At 34.8% G+C, this 20,236-nt stretch overlaps 2 pseudogenes; both read left to right on the top strand.

Annotated features, from left to right (window-relative positions):
* The window catches only part of LOC123718286, a 141,678-nt pseudogene that overhangs the window by 31,589 nt on the left and 89,853 nt on the right, over positions 1-20,236 (top strand).
* LOC123718288 lies at positions 4,101-5,701 on the top strand (annotated as a pseudogene).

Genomic DNA, 20,236 nt, shown 5'->3' with positions numbered 1-20,236 from the left:
TTTTAAGTGATACCGCCGGCCATGGACACTGACATTGCCAGAAGGTTCGCAAGTGCTTTGCCGGTCTTTATAGAATTGGTACGCTCTTTTTTTAAAGGCTGGTAATGCATTGAGCGCTCTGGCATTGGGAGTGTCCATGTTGGTAGCACATACGTCTGGTGATTTATAAAAGGCTGGTTGAGCCCATGGCAGTAAAATGCTAACTGTATCCCTTAGACACCTGCAAAGCCGAAGAGCTTACGTGTCTGTTGCCGTTGTTTTAAGAATAATAAGGTATGCTATATTCTTGGCCTACATAGTGTGTGTTGTGCAATACTAGGTATCTGGATTGCACAACACACACTAATTAAGGACAATGCTGGATTGTCTACCCAATTTATCATGTGATTCAGAGATCAGATATATAACATTGGAAAAGATCTTTTTTATTTTAATCGGTGGCGGTTGTTGGAGAGAAGTCTCTATATCTATATATATATATAATCGTCGTGTCACAATGTTTGTTCCCATACTCCTCCGAAACGGCTCGACTGATGCTTATGATTTTTTTTATGCATATTCAGTAAGTCTGAGAATCGGCTACTATCTATCTTCCAAACCCTTAAGTGATATGGGGTGTCCACCATAAAAATATTTTTTTAGACCATTTATTTTTTATGTTTTTATGATACAGCATACAAAAGTACATACACCCCTTAATAGTCACCCCACTACGATCAACCCCTATTTTTATTATAGTAGATAGATTTTATTAAACTAACAAAAAATCCTGGAAATAATATACATGGTGAAGCGACGTTCTAATGAAGAAACACTTTGTTTAAAGTGTCAACTACCTAGGGGTTGCTAATAAACGCTTGACTAACAAAATAATCTGTTCTAACTTATATAAAGAATAGAAATGATGTTTACCTATTGGACATTATCGAAAACGACAATGATATATTATAGTTTATTAATGTGTAAAGAACTAAAAGGCTCGTTTAATAATAACAAAGCCGACGTTGTACAATTTATTTGTTTATTTATTAACTTTTCGTTGCATACAGTAATATAATACCGGCGGCCTTATCGATTTCGACCACTGCGAGAAAGAGAAAGAAAATGTATTAGATAAGGTGAGCGCAAGAAGTGCAAAAGTGCATAAGACATGTACAGTTATTTAGACAAAACTAATGAAACAAATCAATTTAAAAATATGTTACAGTAGCCTTGCAAAGAATGGGTATGGAGTCGTTGGTCCCGGTCCCGGTTGGTTATTCCCGACACTTCAAAATCTTGGTATTAGCCGTATGTTGTTCGTATATCGTACTATCAACACATACAATAATACTTCGTCTGTCGAAAGCCAGAAAAAATCTGTTAAAGCCAGAATTTGTCGAAACCCTATTAGGAAGCAAAAAATCGTATCGCGAGTACGCTAGGACTCTGTCGCTTATTATAAAACAAGACCTGAAGCTTGGTGCCTTTCGTCGATATACAGGTCAAGCCCTAAAGCAATCTTTACAATTAAAGAGAGTGGATAAATCAAAACGACTTTTGTAGCGATACGTAGGTGAAAAGTCTAGTCTTTACCGGTATAAAAATTTCACAATTGAAGAACACTTCAATAAGCAAAATCATAAAGTGTACGCTGTACGATGTACGCTTGAAATTCTGACCATAATTTTAGAGGACATGGCCTGCTCTAAACGACACGACGATATTGAGTCTCTTAAAAAAGCTTTGGAGCAAACAGCTTCGAAATATCCTCTGGAAATAGTGTGTAAATCCATAGAGGCGAGACGGGCCACCGCTTGCAACTTATTAGTTGTGAATAGGTTTTCTTTTTATTTTTTGCTGATACTTTGATAAATATGTGTGCATAAATTTAATAATACATTACTTCATTAAAAATAATCATTTCCATTTATAACAGAACTTATGGCTGGTCTAGCTATATATGTAACTTAGGTTACATAACTCACAATTGATTAAAAAAATGGCTAATCAATCGCTTAAGTAATTAATGATGACTGGTATGACATAACCGTTTTATAAATGCACGGTTTGTGCGCTTAAATCCTATTTAAATATTTTTTCCCAATACGATATCGATCCAGAACCGACTGTCAACTGACTAAAAGATGTCGTCACACAATTGTGAAGAGCTGTAACTGTGTATCTGTGTATGAAGCACAGCATATTATTATGACTGGCATACATAATAATAAAACCAAACAATTAAAGCAAGGAAAAGCATTGGCCTAGAAATGAACACCTCCAAAACTAAAATTATGACTAACAACAAAGAACGACTAGTTTGTCAATGCCATGTCACTTGAACATGTCCCGAACACGAAGTAATTTTGCGGTATGCAATTAAGTCAAAGTCAAATCATTTATTGCAATTGGAGCTATTAAAAAGGCACTTTTGAAAGTCAAAAGATGTTCAAAAATAATACTCAAGTAGGCCATTCCAAAAGTTAATATGGAGAAAGGGCAAAGTCCATACTAACTATTTTTGATTAGTTTTCACAATTCAGCAGATAACTAAATTATAAAGTAGATACATGGTGTTCACATTTTTCACAATTGTACAAATATTGCAACTATAGAATTTACATTATTCTCTACACAATAAAAATAATTAACATATAGTTAAACAGTGTGTTACGTCACAGTTCATTTCTTTTTCATAAAATAAGGAACAATAAACGGAAATATAAACTAGCATGACTAGAATAGCATCCAGTTGATTTTGTCTAGTTTGATTTTTCTACGAAACAGGACCAGCATACACACTTAATTATTGCTACAGATTGCGAATTGGTCACAACACTGCACCTTGCAAAACCTTATATAACAAATAGCAATATTTCCACCTTTTGTAAGCGCACATGAATCAAATTTCAAAACCAAATGTTAATTTTTCATAGATTAGTATTGCTATATGAGGCCACAAAATCTTTAAAATATAAATGTTTCTAATTAAATACACCTATATATCGATAATTATGATCATGGATTGACTAGTGACATGAGATCAAGGTCTTCGTCAAACTTCATACAAAAATGGTTGAAAGGCTAGTTTAAAGTTTGATAAACTGCATGTTGTTTTTCATACGCTTTTCCAATAAAAATTAAAAACAATATTTAATGTGACAAGCTGCATATTCAAAATTCTTTATTTGTTCAGATATATGTACAATAGAATTCAGATTGCGGCCTCCCTAGTAAGTCAGAACCCTGTGACAGGGAAGCTTCGCTCTTCTTTAAATTTACAAAGTTTAATCAACTAACACAATTGGTTTAAAAAATATATATATGAATATATTATGATGACTATGTAATGTGTTTGTGAAAGACGAAAACAAATGTGTGCGCGTGTTGCATGAAAAGATGGATTAAGGAAAAATTATATTAGATGATTTAACAATGCTTCTGTTTTGTTGTAGTTGAGTGTACCGAGCCAATAGTTTAAAGTTGTTTTACATTTGTTGTATGTAAGATTATGAAAGCTAAGGCTTTTATTTAATATATATAATCGCTCAGCTTATAGAGATAAGCTGAGCGATTGTTGTATTGATTACGTGCAAAGATAGTCTTGCAAATTGTGTAGCTTATTATATTATGTTGGGTCCTTTTTTGAGGTGAAAATGGCATATATATATATATATATATATATATAACAAACACGAAGATTTAAAAAAAAATGTTCAATTAAATAATAAAGAGTAAAGTAAAATCGATGTCAACTTTGAAATATTGTATCCAGACCTATCTCGTTTATCAGAATGCTCAATCAGCATTCTGTCCAGTACGGTTGTATCTCGTATGGGGAAAGTACAAGATATTTTAAGTCTATAAAATATCTTGTACTATGCTAAAGACTGGAAGCGTTCTCGCGAGATCCGGGTCTCGAACGCTTCCAGTCTTTAGCATATTCTCAGTCAAGTTTTTTTAGGATCGAAAATAGGCATAATACAGAACGAATAAAACGCGAAGACATAATTATCTTTTCAGTAGAGATGTTTGTAATAATTGGAATTGATTTGATAAGAGATTTCAATTGCATTTCGATTCGAAATTCTTCATTTAGATTGAAGCCACATTTCAACATGTTTGCTTATCTATTTATTGCATATGGTACGTAATACTTTTGTTTTTCAATATTTGTCTATTCATTGTAAATATTCGTTATCGCCAACATTTATTTCAATACGGTCTTTGTCGCCCTCGAGAGTATGTTTCGTCTTATAAATCCTTGGTCTCTTGGCCTCAGAAAAATCAGTCAATTCCGACTGATTTTTAAATGCAATAGGGTAGATCATCTGTCAGAATCCCTTTAAGTGTCTTCGAATCGCCAGTTTCCACGCGATGCTCGTACGAACAATTGCGTTAATAGACAGCAAACTCTGTTTGTACGACCTTTACTTCGTACTACTAGAGTGAGCTTCCGTCCTGCCCTTCAGGCGATTGACCACCCCGCGATGCCCCAAGCCGAGGTCTGAGTCTCACAGAAGACGGCCTTGCACTAGTTGAGAAGCTCGCATTGCACTCGCCAAAACAGCCCGAGCTGAGCTGTAAAGGCACAGCAGCTAGATAGAAAAATAAAAATAAATAAATGTTACAACCATGATTTGAACGTACGATCTCAGGGCAACGTGGCACTCTGAGTCCGAAACTACAATTAAGATTACATTTGCCTCGATGTTTTGGGTAGTAAGGTTAAACAGTCCAGCATCAGCAAGTTGCCATCCATGATTATTCGCAGGTTAATAGTCTTCTCGACTCTTTTCCGAAGAGTGTTCTACTATTTACCCTATAGCCATCATCAGTAAATTGCCGACTGTAGAAATGACCTGCAAAAATGACCTGAATGACATAAAAACTTCTTTAATTCTGCTGGAATTTTTTTAAAAGTTTATTTTCTAAGTTACATAACATATACTATTTTAGTTTCATTCATACATCTACAAACAACTGAATGCCTTCCACGAGTTGTTTACTTAGTTAGAAGCGATAACAATGACTTTACGAAAAAATTAAAGCAGAAACTTGAAATTTTGATGGTAAAAATGATAAAGATTTAAATATGCTTGCAAAAAGAGATGATTTCGGAAATAGTAGAGACGTCTTGGACGAAATAGACTATAATGTCAAATATTCGGATGTATTTGGTGATGAAAATACATTTCGGACTGAGAAAACATCTAAAAGCGTAAATGTATTTGAAGACGAAAAGTATCTTAACGAAGATAGAGATTTGTTTAAAAACGAAGTAAATGGAGAAAGGAAAGATTTGTTTGTAAGGAAAGATTTGAAATATTCTGACATTTTAGCCAAAGTATTCGATTATAACGGAGGTAATGTAGAAACGAAAAAAGGTAAATTTGAAACCGACAAAGATGGTGCAGATTTGTTTAAGAATGAATACGAATTCGATAACTATATTGGTGACGTAATAAGAGTAAGGAATAATATAAATTATAAAAACAAGAACCAGGGTGTCGTTATAGATATTGATGATAAAGAAAAGTTATTTCTTGGAAAGAATTTATTCAAAATTATACGTGATGTCGGTACTAAACTGGGCAAACAAATCGCCAAAGGTATAGAATTTGCTGTAAATTCGATAACACAGGTCTCATTTCAGGCAACACCAGGTATTATTTATGAAGAAGTTAAGGGCCGAAGTTGAATAAAGCTTACACATTAACTTTTTTTTAAATTTAAATTATCCTTACATTAATAATAAATATGTTTAAGTCGAATCTCGTTAATTTGAAACTCAAAGGACCAGAAGTTCAAATTACCAAGAGTTCAAAATAACAAGTTTTTAAATTTAAATAACCACGATTTATTAAGTAATAATAATAAAAATAATAAAATATGTGTTTATTAATTTTAAGTATAATTGCATTACAAGATTAGGGTATGTTCATGAGCCAGTCCTTTAGTCGTATTTTTAGATTGTAGACGGTGCGCAAAGCAGCCTATATAAATTATTATAGATTTAAATAAGAATTTAATAAAAATTCTAGATTTGTTTTAATGTAACTGGTGTAACTGGTGAATGGTGTATTCATTCCATTGGCAATGCGAGAAGGCCCTCTTGTTACCGACCTTTTAGAATTGTCACACTCTCTTCTCAAAGGACTTTAGTTCGAGTTGGTTTGGAAATACTTAATTGGCAGGTTCCGCATAGGGGTGGTGCGCGGCAAAAAAAATTATTTTTATTGTTACTAGCTAGGGGATCCGATAGAAAATGCCGTAGATTTCTTCAACGGTTTATTTCTTTATAAATCAATGAGGAATTTATGAACACAAATTATCACAGAAATGCACTAAATACACACACAAAATACAGTCACTAATTACTTAATTAGGCGCACTTCACACAGTACTTTATCACTTCACTTTATTCGCACTTTATCGCTTCGCTGTAACTGGTCGCGTTTCGGCTCGCTTAAATATCCCTTGGAATAATCTTGTACAAGAACGTCCGCACTCTTTGTCTCTTTCGCACATTGCCACCTTGTCGTACGGCGTTCAAGAGTGCTTCTAGTCAAGCTTCGAGAAGGTTCCGATCTTCTCTCTCTCTGTCTCTCATATTATTTTGTTCTTGTCGGTTCGGTCTAGAATATTCCTCCATCAAAGGGGTATAACTAGGCCTGAAAACCCCTGAAAACGAGTATCTTGAAAACTGCATCACTCGACTACTCATCTTCTGAAACTGACTGAAAAAATGTTTCAGCTTCCTGAAAACTAGGGTAACATTATGGAAATTACAATTTTCTACTGTGTGATTGACCATCTCCTGAAACGGTCAGAAATCATATTTCAGCCTGCTGAAAAGTTCTCTAACTAGTGGAAAAATCTAGAAACATTGCAGTCGACCCGTCTTCGTAACACTATATTACTGTTATTACGAAAAAAAGTTCGTAATATTTTTTGAGACGTTATTTTTCAGTCTAAAAAATTTAAAGAAAACAATTGGTAAAATCACTTCAAACTATAGAGAGTGGGGAAGCACACAGTTCAAATTATCCTATTCTTTCAACTTATAAATACCGAGGGATCAATTAAGATTATTATTCAATTTATCCAGTATATTTCATGGGAAAAGTTCAAGTTATTGAGAGTCCGCTGTAATACATAATGATAAATTCTAATGGTTTCATTTTTGTAAACGGTCCCTGTGCAGCTTGCCAGCCAGTGGACTGTGGAATGTGTGTTTAAATTTATCTATATATATAAAAATGAATTCCTATTTCCCTTGGTCACGGCATCAGGCGTGAACGGCTGGACCGATTTCGCTAATTCTTTATTTGTTGTGTTTGTTATTGTCAGGAGAAGGTTCTTATGAAAGAAAAAAACGAAAAATTGCGCGGAAAATTGGAAAATTTAAGAATACTTTTGTTACGATAGGAAATTTATTTTTCAGTGCATAGCGCCTTTACAATTTAAACTTTTTTATGTAAGGTTATGGCATTTGACATAAAATTGACAGAATGCGTGCTACAAATATCGTCAAAGAGGATGTAAGACAAATTAATATCGTTTAAAACAAATACTTCGATCGAAGTTATTATATTGATAAAAGAATTACAGTTAACAGAAAGATTACAGAAAGATTACAGAAGATTACAGAAAGGCATTAATCTTGAAGATCCATGTTTTTCACATAGTTTTCATATAGCCAGTTATATGTCGGAATACCAACAAAACTTTTTATATACACCACAAAAACATAAAATAATGTTGTTTGTCATAAATCATTTTTAGTTAGTTATACAGATTCGAAAACAATATAAAATTAAAACGCCGGTAACACAGTCGCGAGCCCTCTGACATTGAGAGAGTCCATGGGCGAGGGTGCCCGTTTGCCCCCTGTTCAATAAAAAAAATTCATAGTTGACAGGACGTCTGTCGGATCCGAATAAATACCTCTGCACTACGTAAATTAAATCTATGAGAGAGTGACCCTAGGAACCCTAATAGGATTAGAGGTTCAAGGTGGTGGGATTATCTCAGACCTATCGAGTTCATCAGGATAAGGGCTGGAATCTTCGCCACTTTGATAGGGCTGATAACATTATAATCTGATTGAATGTACATTAATTACACATGCATAATATTATTCTTGTGAGCTGTCGGTAATCACTATCCCTTAAAAAGGTTAAATGCCATCATCATCAAATAACTTGTAGAACAACCAAGTCTCGCAGCGTAGTTCTTCTACCGTAAAAAAGTATGATCTTTGTAACCAGTTAAGTCTCTACTTAAGGGACCTTCTGACTTAAGTTATTACGTAATTAGCTAACCTAACATATTACAGTGACCATATCAATATTAAACACTAATTTTATTCTAATTGAACCTTCTGTGTGTTCTGGAAATGCCTTAGAGTTATGATGATTGGTCAGAGATGACAAAATAGAGAAACTGACTAGTTATATTTCTTAAACTACTGTTCAAATTGAATGTAATTGTATTTAGACAGTCCCTGCTTAGTAAATTTAGAAAATAGATTTATTTATTAACACTTCGGTACATTACAATATAAATATTGAACATATTTAAATGAAAAGAACTGGCGGCCTTATCGCTTTCGAGCGATCTCTTCCCGGCAACCACTGAGTAAAGAGAAATAAAAAACGTATTAAATTACATACGGTAGGCAAGAAGTGCAATGTATATATTATATATTAAATATAGTTATAAAGAAGAAACTAAACAGGAACAAAAAATAAACTAAACTGATACTGGATACATGAAAAACAAAATGTAAAAAGTGCACATGAATCACGAATGCTTCACACATGCACATGCTTCTATCTTCTATCTTATCCACAACGAAGTTATAGGGGGTCGAATATAGCTTGAACTGCGAGAGTCGCACGCTGAAGCCACTAGGAGAATACTGCTCAGGAGAGTAATGACTCATTACTAATGGGCATAAAAATAAAACAATTGTTCGATAAAACTGCACAAATTGATTATTTTTAATTTCTATTGTGTATAATTAATTTGTTGGCTTCACACTTGTTTAATAAGCTCAATTAAAATTGCTGATAAAACACAATTGTTCGAAAATTTGTGGTCAATACAAAATGTTTTTTATTTGGTTGATTTTGGCTCTGGGTAAGTTTGTTAGCTAAAGACTGAGTCTTATAGAGATATGGTTGTCCATGTTAAACATCGTTTGGCCGTAGTTCCACCATTATGTGGAACCAGCTGCACACTGAAGTATTTCCGAACCAATTTGACTTACGATCAGTGAGGGTACCAATTCCTAATAGGCCCAGGCCTTCTGGCACCCAAAACTTTAAAGGCTGGTAGCGCATTCGTGAGCCTTTTGGCATGGACAGTGTCCATGATATCACTTAACATCAGATGATCCTCCTGCCTGTTTGCCCCCTAAAATTAAAATGTATCTAATTTATTACGCCTGTATTCTCGAATACAATGTTCAAAGCTAATAGAGGAGTGAAAAAGCAAGAGAAGGATGTAACGACCCGTTCCTTTTGATACTTTTTGCTCAACAGCATCTCTACAAATACCCACCCCTGTCATGATAATATTGTCTAGTAACTCAAACGCATTCTTAAGTTTATTAGTTAGAATTTTGTTTGTTTTTCATTTCGTTTCACTATGTATATGTCGCAGCCAACTAGCATTATTAGTCGATCACTTAACAGTCTAGACTTTTAACTAAACAGCGCCGTTTAACTATCGGCCTGAAAGATATTCAGCTAGTTGATCAAACAGATAGGCAAATGACACGGATCGATATAGCTTTATTACTTGCCTAACCTGTCAACTCAGTCCATGGCTTTCTTTCTCCATTCGCTTCCCCGCTATATCTACCTTTTTTGGGACCCCCTCTTCTCCTTTTTTCCCTTCATCCTTTCCATATAGTCTTTAAAGTCCATCATGTATCTGTGCTTGCTATAAATAGATATTAACTCTTTGAATATTCCAGCCATTTATGATACAACAGCGGAAATACCCAAAGATCTAGAAGTTTTAATTGATTTGAGCGATCAGGTCAGATCAACCCTGAGAAACAGTGGTCCAATGATGCTGGTACCAAATAACCTCAGGAAACGGAGTAAGGGAAGAATGAATGGAGATGGTTTATTTCGTTCAAGACCTCCCATACTAGAGAATTATTAGAGGATTTGGTTGATTTAATATAATGAATGTGTGGATATATATGTTATTTCATTATTAAAACAGGCACGGGAGCGTCTTTTTCCGAATCAGTTTAGGCCATTCTCCACTCGACCATAATTTAGAGCTGGTTAAAATTATATAGGTATCGCAATAATCAATGGCGCTACGCCTCAGATTTCTGAATATGTTTCATAATTTGTCAAACTAATAGGCATGTAGGTGATCGGCCTCCTGTGCCTGACACATGCCTTCGTTGGTCAAGCCAAGACGGGGTCCTCACGATGTTTTCGAGCGAGCGAGTATTAAAAAGAAAGTCCATTGCACCGGACACACGATGGAGCCACTAGACCAACACTGCTCCAAACTGTCGCAAAAACAATCTTAATTAATATAATATGAGAGATACATCGTGTTTGAATGTCCAAGTCGATTTATTTCAAAATTTGTAATATTGATATGGTCACTGTAAGATGTTAGGTTAGCTAATTACGTAATAACTTAAGACAGAAGGTCCCTTAAGTACAGACTGAACTGACTGGTATTAGTAAAATTTTCATAACAATTAAATGATTAAAAATACACATATATAGATTGCTTATCACAGATTGATGCTTTACATTAGTACACATAAATTACATATATATTGAGTGTTAATGAGTTTATTTATATAAAAAGCGAAACTTTTTTTGAAGAACGACAATTTCTATTGGACCTATTCCTGATCGTTCCACGGGCAAAGGATGAAGAAAAAAGAAGAAGAGATGCCTAAACACATATCGAATTGAATTTCCCTCGTTTTTTAACTGATGCTTACACCTTATGTTTACTACAATCAACCTGGTTCAAAAACCTAAAATGATGTTAGGATTGTGTACATTTTGTACACGTGCATAATTCCCCTTTTGTTGAAGTCGTTTTTTATAGAATAGGGCGCATTTGGGCAGGACCCTCACCTGATGATACGTTATTGCCCATGTACAATGCCAGAGGGCTCGAGAGAGTGTTCCTCCTTCAAGTCGGTTTTGACTCAAGACACTTCTCCATTGTGGTATATAGAAGACTCACCTTTTATGATTCCTATAAGCGTGCGATCGCTCGAACTGATCCACAATCGTATTCGCGACATAAAACTCTTACTTACTTCTTTACTTTTAGTAGACTAGGAGTGTACTGGCTTCACATGACTGGAAATTTCAAATATTTTGCGAATTGCTTTCAGTATATTTATTTATTAAAAAGGAACAAATACACATTGTTAGTAACATTCTAATGTTGAGATAATTTTCATGGAGTACTCCCGTGGAGGATTCGAAACGTTCGAAAACACCAGTCACGCTTTAATCGCCTTGATTAGGCGTTGCGTAAAGATGTGGGGTTTCTCTGCATCTTCTACCGCATTTACCAACGCGCGAGCTGGGCCGCCGACACCGTCATCGACTACTACTTCCTATTTTAGATTATGGCGTAGTACAATTGCTCTCACGGTACAGTAAGAGCAATTTACTAAAAATTTACGCCAATATCGAATGGCTCTCAAAACTAGCGGACAATTCCCAAGACGACTAGAAACCTCGATACTCTGGGATGGATGTCATGGATCCCAATCTAGCATAGATTGGGATCCATGGCATCTCCGTGCACAAGACCTTAACGAGGATATGCTGCGTCGACTCCGCGAGATGCACATCGAGGATCTAGAGACCCCTGTTGAAGCCTACCTCGTATACGGACAGCACGACCCCCTCCTAACTAATACTACACTAGGTGAAATCGATTATGTATCAAAAAAAGACAGGAGGCGGCTGCTCAGCAAGCGAACCACCGCTCTATGTCCCCATAAATTATAATTTTACAGCTGTAAATAGGCAATATAGAACATTATGAACTTATATAAATTTATTTTGTATCTACACACTAACAAGTTCACAGCACACACTACACGACCAATACAGATCTCTCTAGGACAAACATAGGTAGACCGTAAGTAGCTGTCACACCCACAGGCCGAATACACCATCGACCAGTGGAAATAATGTAACATAGGAACTAGGGAAATAAACATCTTTCTATTCTATTAACATGGAGAGTCATTGGATGTTGAGGAAGATTACAAAATTCCACCCGTATATCCTCGACGTCCGTCTTTCCACAGCTGACCGATTGTAAGGCATTTTTGGCTGCGCACGACTAATGAGGAATCAGCTACCCACTGAAGTATTTACAAACCAATTCGACTTAGAGCCTCCAAGAAAACAAAGTACCAATTCTTCAAAAGCTGTCAAGGCACTCGCGAGCCTTCTGGCATTGAGTATGTCCATGAGCTGCGGTATCACTTACTATAAGTGAGCGGTGAGCTTCCTGTCAAAGTCATAAGTAATCTTAAATTTATTGGTTACAAAATATATAATCTTTTCTCATTATAATTAAGTGTTAATTAGACAAATCGCTTTTTCGCGACTTGAATGGAAAAATAATATGTCAAAGCATCATAATAAAGTGAATTTTCCTGATCGGAAATAATTGATTTTTTGTAAATTAAATTTTCACTTTTACTCATTGCTAATATGTTAACTGCATAATTCTAAGGACTCGGAACATGTTTTCGTTAATATTATTAGCCTCTGGTAAGCCTGAGTTTAGTAAAAAATCTAGTGACTGCAAAAATGGTATAACATCTCGTCTTATATATTTAATATTGTATTGGGCGCTACAAACATTAAGTCTAGGCTTCAGATTTCTGTATCGGGCTCATATGTTTATTATATAGACAAGTAGAGGATAGGCCTCATTTTTTTAGATCTAAGGCCTGCCGATTTCGGTGTGTTAAATTCATTAGAAAGTTCATTGGCGGACAGGTGAGGTTCTACCCTCAGAAATTAGAGACGCACGCTGAAGCCACTAGTCCAACACTACTCGTCCTAATACAGAAATTAACGTATTGAAAAGCCTTTGTGGTTCCAGGGTTAGTTAGAGATTTTTTGTAAAAGACATTACATTTCTTACAAAATTTTATCCTTCACGTATTCATTTACTTTTAGGTAAAACACATTAAATGTCTTCTAAAACGTGTTTTGTAAACGTCAACATTGGGTTAAGAGGCATCTTCCTGGGATTTGCTGTAAAAGTCATTCAAAAAGTTATTAATAGAAATAGATAGTAGTGTTTATTTATCCGGGTTACCAATACCATTTACGTAAGCTTTTTAATACCTCCGACGACTAACATAGTCGGGGAATTATCTAGAATTATAATTAATAAAAAAAACGTCAACATTTTGCTTGAAATTAAACATATCTTGAATATTTTTACAGCTTTACTACTAAATCATACCAACTGCTCCATCATCGATATTTTAACAGCTAAAAAAATTAAGGAAATCAATCTTAATGTAATTGATCCTTCAAAGGTCCCACTTGCTGAAAGCCATAGAAATAGACCAAATGATGTCTTAAAGGTGTTACTAAAAAGACAACGAAATAGTTATAGTAAATATAAAGAACTTAAACCTCCTCAAGAAGATTTAAATATAGCAAAAGCTCTAAAAGATATAAGTAATACACCAGAGACAGATGCACTGTTCAACAAACGTGATGTTTTGGATATTGTGACACTACCAATACTTATTGAAGTAAAAAAAACACTAAAACATCCACTTAATATTACAAATGTGGATAAAAAAGTTAGCTTGAATGATATCAATCTTCAAGATTTAAGAAAGAATTTTGATTTAATAGATTATATAAAGTCTCGGAATGTTCGAACTAAAGCTCATTCAAAAAAACTAACGAAAATACCAGATAAATTATTGGAGAATAAACTGGGTGGGTTTAATAATTTTGCACCAATACTGTTGTCTGGCGATGTTTTTAATTTTTAATACAGAAATTTGTTTATAGAACTTTGATTCATTTCTTATTTTTTAAAAATACTGCATTGGCAATAAGACTGCTCTGTACATTTTTATGACCGTGGCACTCACATTTTGACCATCTTCTCCTTATTCGAAATGAAGGTCTTGCCCTTACCGATACGTTGACGTGCTACCTCCACACCACTCTATCCTCAGCTTGTCTTCGTGCGTGAGGGATGTTGAGACCCATAATTGTCTTTGTACCAACGGGTAGGGTATCGACTCCGACTTCTCCTGCTCTCCTACCTACCATCTCCCGGCAATATGGCCTAGCACTCGTTCATAAATGATATCGACTCGAAACGGCGAAACAGCTGCAACAACTAAGCTATTCTTTCCAAATGTTGTTTCGGCCTTTTCGATAATTAAACCAATTAAACCAACGGAATGAATTACCCAGATGTTGACAGGTGGAGGACAGGTCACGGTGGATTCTTGTCGTATCTTTACAGGTTCAGGGTTAGACAAAGTGCTGCCTGTCCTTTTAGCAAAACAGCTGAACAGACAGTGTTATATGTCCTGAGCGACTGTCCAATGTATGGATGCGACAGGTATAACACTGAACAATTTATGGGCATAAAAGTATCAGAAACGAATTTAAGGGAAATAATATTCAACATTAGGTGACTCTCATCTTTCTAGGATTTGCTGTAAAAGTCTTAATTTATCCGGGTTACCAATACCATTTACGTAAGCTATTTAATACCTCCGACGACTAACATAGTCGGGGAATTGTCTAGAAAAGATTTTAAAAAAAATGATATCGACAATCTTTTGAAGATTTTTATTTGGTTGAGAATGTTGCGTTGAATGCGTTGTTGGAACATGTTTTAATGTACATAAGTACTATTGGAATTTTTTTACCTCGATTTTTACAGCATCGTTATATTGTAACATATATTATATATGTTTTAATAAAAAGAGACGTTTAGTTATTTTTGTGGTGATTTTTTCTCGTTTTCAAGTTTCTCTATTGTTTTCATGATTTCTGTATTTAAGAGTAAAGCTGCGTAGACTCTATAGGAATAAAAAGGGATTGTTTTCTATGTTGTTCAGTTGATCTATTACACTGAGAGTCGAGAATATTGTGTTTCCAAGGTGACATTTACATTAGTTATCCAAAACTGCATCGCATTTATGTTTTAGGCCTAAGTTTTGATTTTGTTTTAAATGCCTTTTGGAAGTGTTTGGTCTATGAGCTTCTTTGTGTACAGTAGTACAAAGTATTGTCGTCTTGTGGTACACATATGAATTTGTTATACCTTAAAAGCTCTTCTTCCTTTTAGTTTTCCGAGGTTGTTTTGCAAGGTCTTATCTTTCTTCGAGGTGTCTTTTATTTATTTACAGGTTGTAACCAAAAAATAAAATAAAAGTAACATGCAATTTAGTATTTTTTATAAAATTTACCTAAATTAACAGAAAATCTTCTAGCTGATAATTAATCTTTTCTAATTACATTTTTAAATCAGTAATACGACCATACGCTTCATAAAAAGTGAAGCTCTCCGGCGAAAAGTGATCAAGCTATTAAGCTGGACAGTGCGAGTCGGCTCAGCAAAATGTTTATGTTTTCGGCAGCGATGGTAATTGTCCGAAACGTACAGTCATCTATTCCAGCACGTATGCGCTTTCCATTTCGTTAATAATTATGCTTAAATCAAATTTAAGCAAAGCTAAATTCCTACGAAGTTGTAGTTGAATCATTACTATTATATGACTACTGGTTTTTTTGAATTATGAAGTCGCATGGATATAAAAATTTGGTTGTCGGTAAAGTCGGTTTGCAGACGTTAATGTCCTGATAACGTCATTAAAAATCATTGATGAATAATTGATTACTTTTATGAATTGAATTGAATTATTATCACTAAGTTATCATTAATTTAAAATTACATTTTCTTTGATAAATTAACATATATTAACTCTCGGTAATTCAAGTATTTTTTTTACTTAAATTATACAGATTAATTATAAGCAACAAAGTGCTATTAACAACTTAAGATAACCTTAAGACAAACGGAATGTGACGTTATATAAGACGTTATCACGTCAAAAAATTGATTTTTTTATAAGGAAAAGATCATTTTGATAATAGAAACAACAGCTTTTAGATGAAGTTTAATTCTAGTTGATTTAAAAGATGAAACGCTGGGTGTATTGTAATAATTCGTTCAGTTCCATAAATTCATCTTCTACTACATTTTTGTTATGGTTCAATTTTTTAACAGGAAAGAACTTCTTTAGCTTTTTGTTCTTTTTGTTACCTTTTGTTCTTTCAACCATTTTGTTCCGACGTTCGCTTTGTTGGCGACACATGTAGTTTGCCACGGCTAATTCGATTCTACGAAATGTTTTTTCTTGCGGCTCGTGCTCATTTGAATCGCTATCAATTAGTTTTAATTCATTGGCTTTGTACTTGTCTATAGCAAGCATGTCTTGACTATCCTTAACTTCTGGCTCAAAGTGAATGGGGTCTTCCACGTCTAAAGTAATGTATTCTGTTTGGTGGCTTTCTGCTATTATTAATACTGAAAGATTTTACAAAAATTAATTATTTTTACCTATAATTTAAAAGAAAAAAATATTTAATCACATTAGTATGGCCGAAAGCTGTTACTTGCGATTATATTAAGTATTATAAATTTAACGACTTATTTAAATAAAAAGCAGCAGCGTTTACTTCATTTCTGTTCCATAATGAAACAAATTTCATTAATCAATCAAAACAACATGAAAGAAGAAAAAAATAATGGCACTAAAAAGAAGAAGAATACATAACATAGAAGGCGAAAAACTAAGACTAAAAACATAGTTATAAATGGCATTATGTCTTTAAACAGAATTGGCAATGGGCGGATACATCATTTCTTATAAACAGTTGAGTATCTTTTCATAAATTAAAAAAAGTAGATTTTTTTTATAAACCTCTTACCAATTAGACAAATGAAACGACCCATTCCAAATATCAAATGCGATTAATTAAAAAAATTGCCTATTTAAAGCTCGAGAAACTGCTTTAGTGTGAAATTAAGTGTATAATTAAATAGTCTGAATCAATTTCTAGGCATATGTTCAATTTATGAATAGTAAAAGGCGTTTTTTTTTAACAATAAAAATTACAAATCTGACGAATGTAAAATAACTGTGATGAAAAATGACTCGGTGGACATTTTCAGCAACTCCATGGAGACCTTTCGCGCAGTGGTTTTAGAAACTTTGCAGTGTTCATTATTTGCTATTATTGTTATTTTCTTTATTCTGAGATAATTATCTATTTACAGACTTATGTTCGCGGATTCTTACCGGACCCATGCGACGTCAATAAAAAGTTCTCCCAGCGTGTGTTGTCTTCTGCGATATCGCGAGATACTGCTGAGGATGTTGCATGGGTCCAGTTTGCGTCTTCTTAAGTTGTCATCTCGTTTTCACACGTGTATATCGTTCCTATATCATAAGTGATTGGTTTTGATTTTACATGGGAGACGAATAAAATTAAATAAATATTCCAGTTGATATTATAATATTTAATATCTTTGTTTGTAGAAAAGGTTTTATGTCTATCAGTTCCACATATTAAAGTTTAACAATTAGACCAGTGTAATGGTCTAACTGTTAAAAATTTAGATATATATATATTTTAAATTTGCTAAAAACGTAGCTGGTTAATGTTCTGGTTCATCTGATTTGAGTCAACAACAAGAGTCTCGGACTGGGGTAGACTAAACCTAGTCAAATTTAACCCCAAGAAGAGTTTGCGCATTTTCCGCCAAAAAGAACACCCTTTGTCGCTACTCCTCTTTTCGAAGGCACTCTTCTTAAAGCCACAGCCAGCATCGGAATACTTGGCGTTGACATATCGAGCGACGTTCAGTTTCTCGGTCATTTGGAGGGAAAGGCTAAATTAGCCTCCAAAAAGCTTGGTGAGCTCACCAAGGCGAGACGGTACTTTACTCCGGGCTACCGCTTGCAACTCTATAAAGCACAAATTCGACCCCACATGGAGTACTAATCCCACCTCTGGGTGGGAGCTCCTTAGTATCAGCTCCCGATTCGAACCGTCAACGACAAGTCACTTTCCGTGCCGCTGGATCCCTTGGCGTTGCGTAGAAATGTGGGGTCTCTGCTTCTTCTACCGCATTTACCATGGAGAGTGTTCAAAAGAGTTGTTCGGACGAATACCTGCACCTGAGTTTCATCCCATCATTTTATCTCTCTCTCTCTATATTACCTCGACGTCCGTCATTCCACAACTGAGAGTTTATTTAGGCAATTTCCGCCGCGCACCACCACTATGTGGAACCAGCTCCCGGTGAAGTATTCTGAACCTTTTGTGAATGTCTGTATCACTTAACATTAGGTGAGCCACCTGCCCGTTTGCCTCCTATTACATAAAAAAATTTAAACGTGGACATTTATCAAATATAATTATTAATTTATAATACTTTTTGTAAATAAATGGAATCATTGTCATCTATTTGTTTTAACATCACCTTGTGCCTCTCCAATTACGTTTTGAGAATCAATATCCGAGAATTGACCCCCGTCTACTAGAATATTCCTTAGTCTACCAGGTTTCGTTTTACCCACAATTTTGCTAATTATGGTCTGCAAAGGTCAATACTGCTGGTTAAGGAAGATCTGTTGTCTCTGTTTGATGGTTCGGACAAGTTCTACTTTTTAGCGTATGCGCTTTTGGAATAGGTTTGCGAGGTTGAAATGGAAGTCAACGTAAATAATTACGATCCAGAGACTCGGGACCCAGGACTTAAGAGAAAAATAACTATCCGCAGCCGCGGAATAATCCCGTAAAGACAGGGGCCTATCTTGGCATGACTCTGTGGTTCCAAAAATTAACACTGACACTCTCAGCTTTACTCTCAATTACATGCGCACACACACCCATTCCCACACTCACACATTCACGCATTCACGCATACTTAATGTCTTATAAGACCTGTGTTTGACCAGTTGTTTGTTTTAAACATGTACCATGTACCACGGACTAATTGTTATCTAGTTACCCACAATTCAGGAATTCCCTAGTGTGTGAACTAGCGATAAGTGAGTTCTGTCACGACCTATTTGTCATTAATGAAGTTTTTATTAACTTTTAACTGTCATTATTGCAGCGCATCCTCGCCTGTATTATAAATAAACTATACTAAATAATCTAAGGGCGTTAGATTGAATTCGTTTTTTTTATCAATTTTATTTCATAGACGAAAGTAGACAATAGATGTAGATAGTCTGACTATGTCGATTTTTGGAATTGAGACACGTCGCCTATGATTGTAATGGTAAATTGAATTTATTTTTTTAAATCCCCTCTGCCTGTCACGACTCTAGCCAGAGTTAGAATATAGCGTGATGATACGTGTGAATGAGGCGATACATGCAACGCTACTACAAAAACAGCTATAATCAATGATAGAGAAACTGTAAAGGTACTAAAGGAAAATACATTTTCAAAAGCAATTTATTTAATACAATTTATTTATTATTTGAATGGAAATTTAAAGTGAGTAACATTTTTACGGTATGTTTGGAGCTAGAAGATAAATTTCTGGGTGAGTTGTAACAAACCATTCAGTTGCCTCAATTCGTCGTCTCTTGAAACTTTCGAACCTTTCGACGAAAGGCGATCCTGGCGAACCCGATAAATTACACTAAACCATAATTTTTGTTTTTTGTTGGGTTTTGCAGGCGTTTTTCTTTTACGTAGTATGCCATATTTCATTTTGTCGCTGATGGCTTTTCGTTCGTATCCTTTTTGTTTGCCCATTACATTAGTGTGTTGGCTTGTGCGTAGTTCATTATTCTGGAATTGTTTGTCATGTATTAGACTTTTGATGTCTGATTCGATTTTACGCAACGCTGTTTTGTCAACATCGTCGTTTGGATAGGGATCGTCATATGATCTCAATTCTTTTGCAAGACTATACGAGTCTATACCAAGCATATGTCTGAATGAAGCATATTTCATTTCGAAGGCTCTCTTTGGATATTTCTTTGACAAATAAAACGGGAGTTGTCTCGGATTCACATGAAGCTTCTTGAGTTTCTGCTTTTATAAATACTGAAAGAATGTTTAAGTTAAACTTAATAATACTAACTGTAGATAATGAAATATTGATCTTGACGATTGACAACAAAACAACGGAA

Source organism: Pieris brassicae, chromosome W (assembly GCF_905147105.1).
Source record: "Pieris brassicae chromosome W, ilPieBrab1.1, whole genome shotgun sequence".
In the NCBI taxonomy this organism is placed as follows: Eukaryota; Metazoa; Arthropoda; class Insecta; order Lepidoptera; family Pieridae; genus Pieris; species Pieris brassicae.
This window is presented reverse-complemented; position numbering and strand designations above follow the sequence as displayed.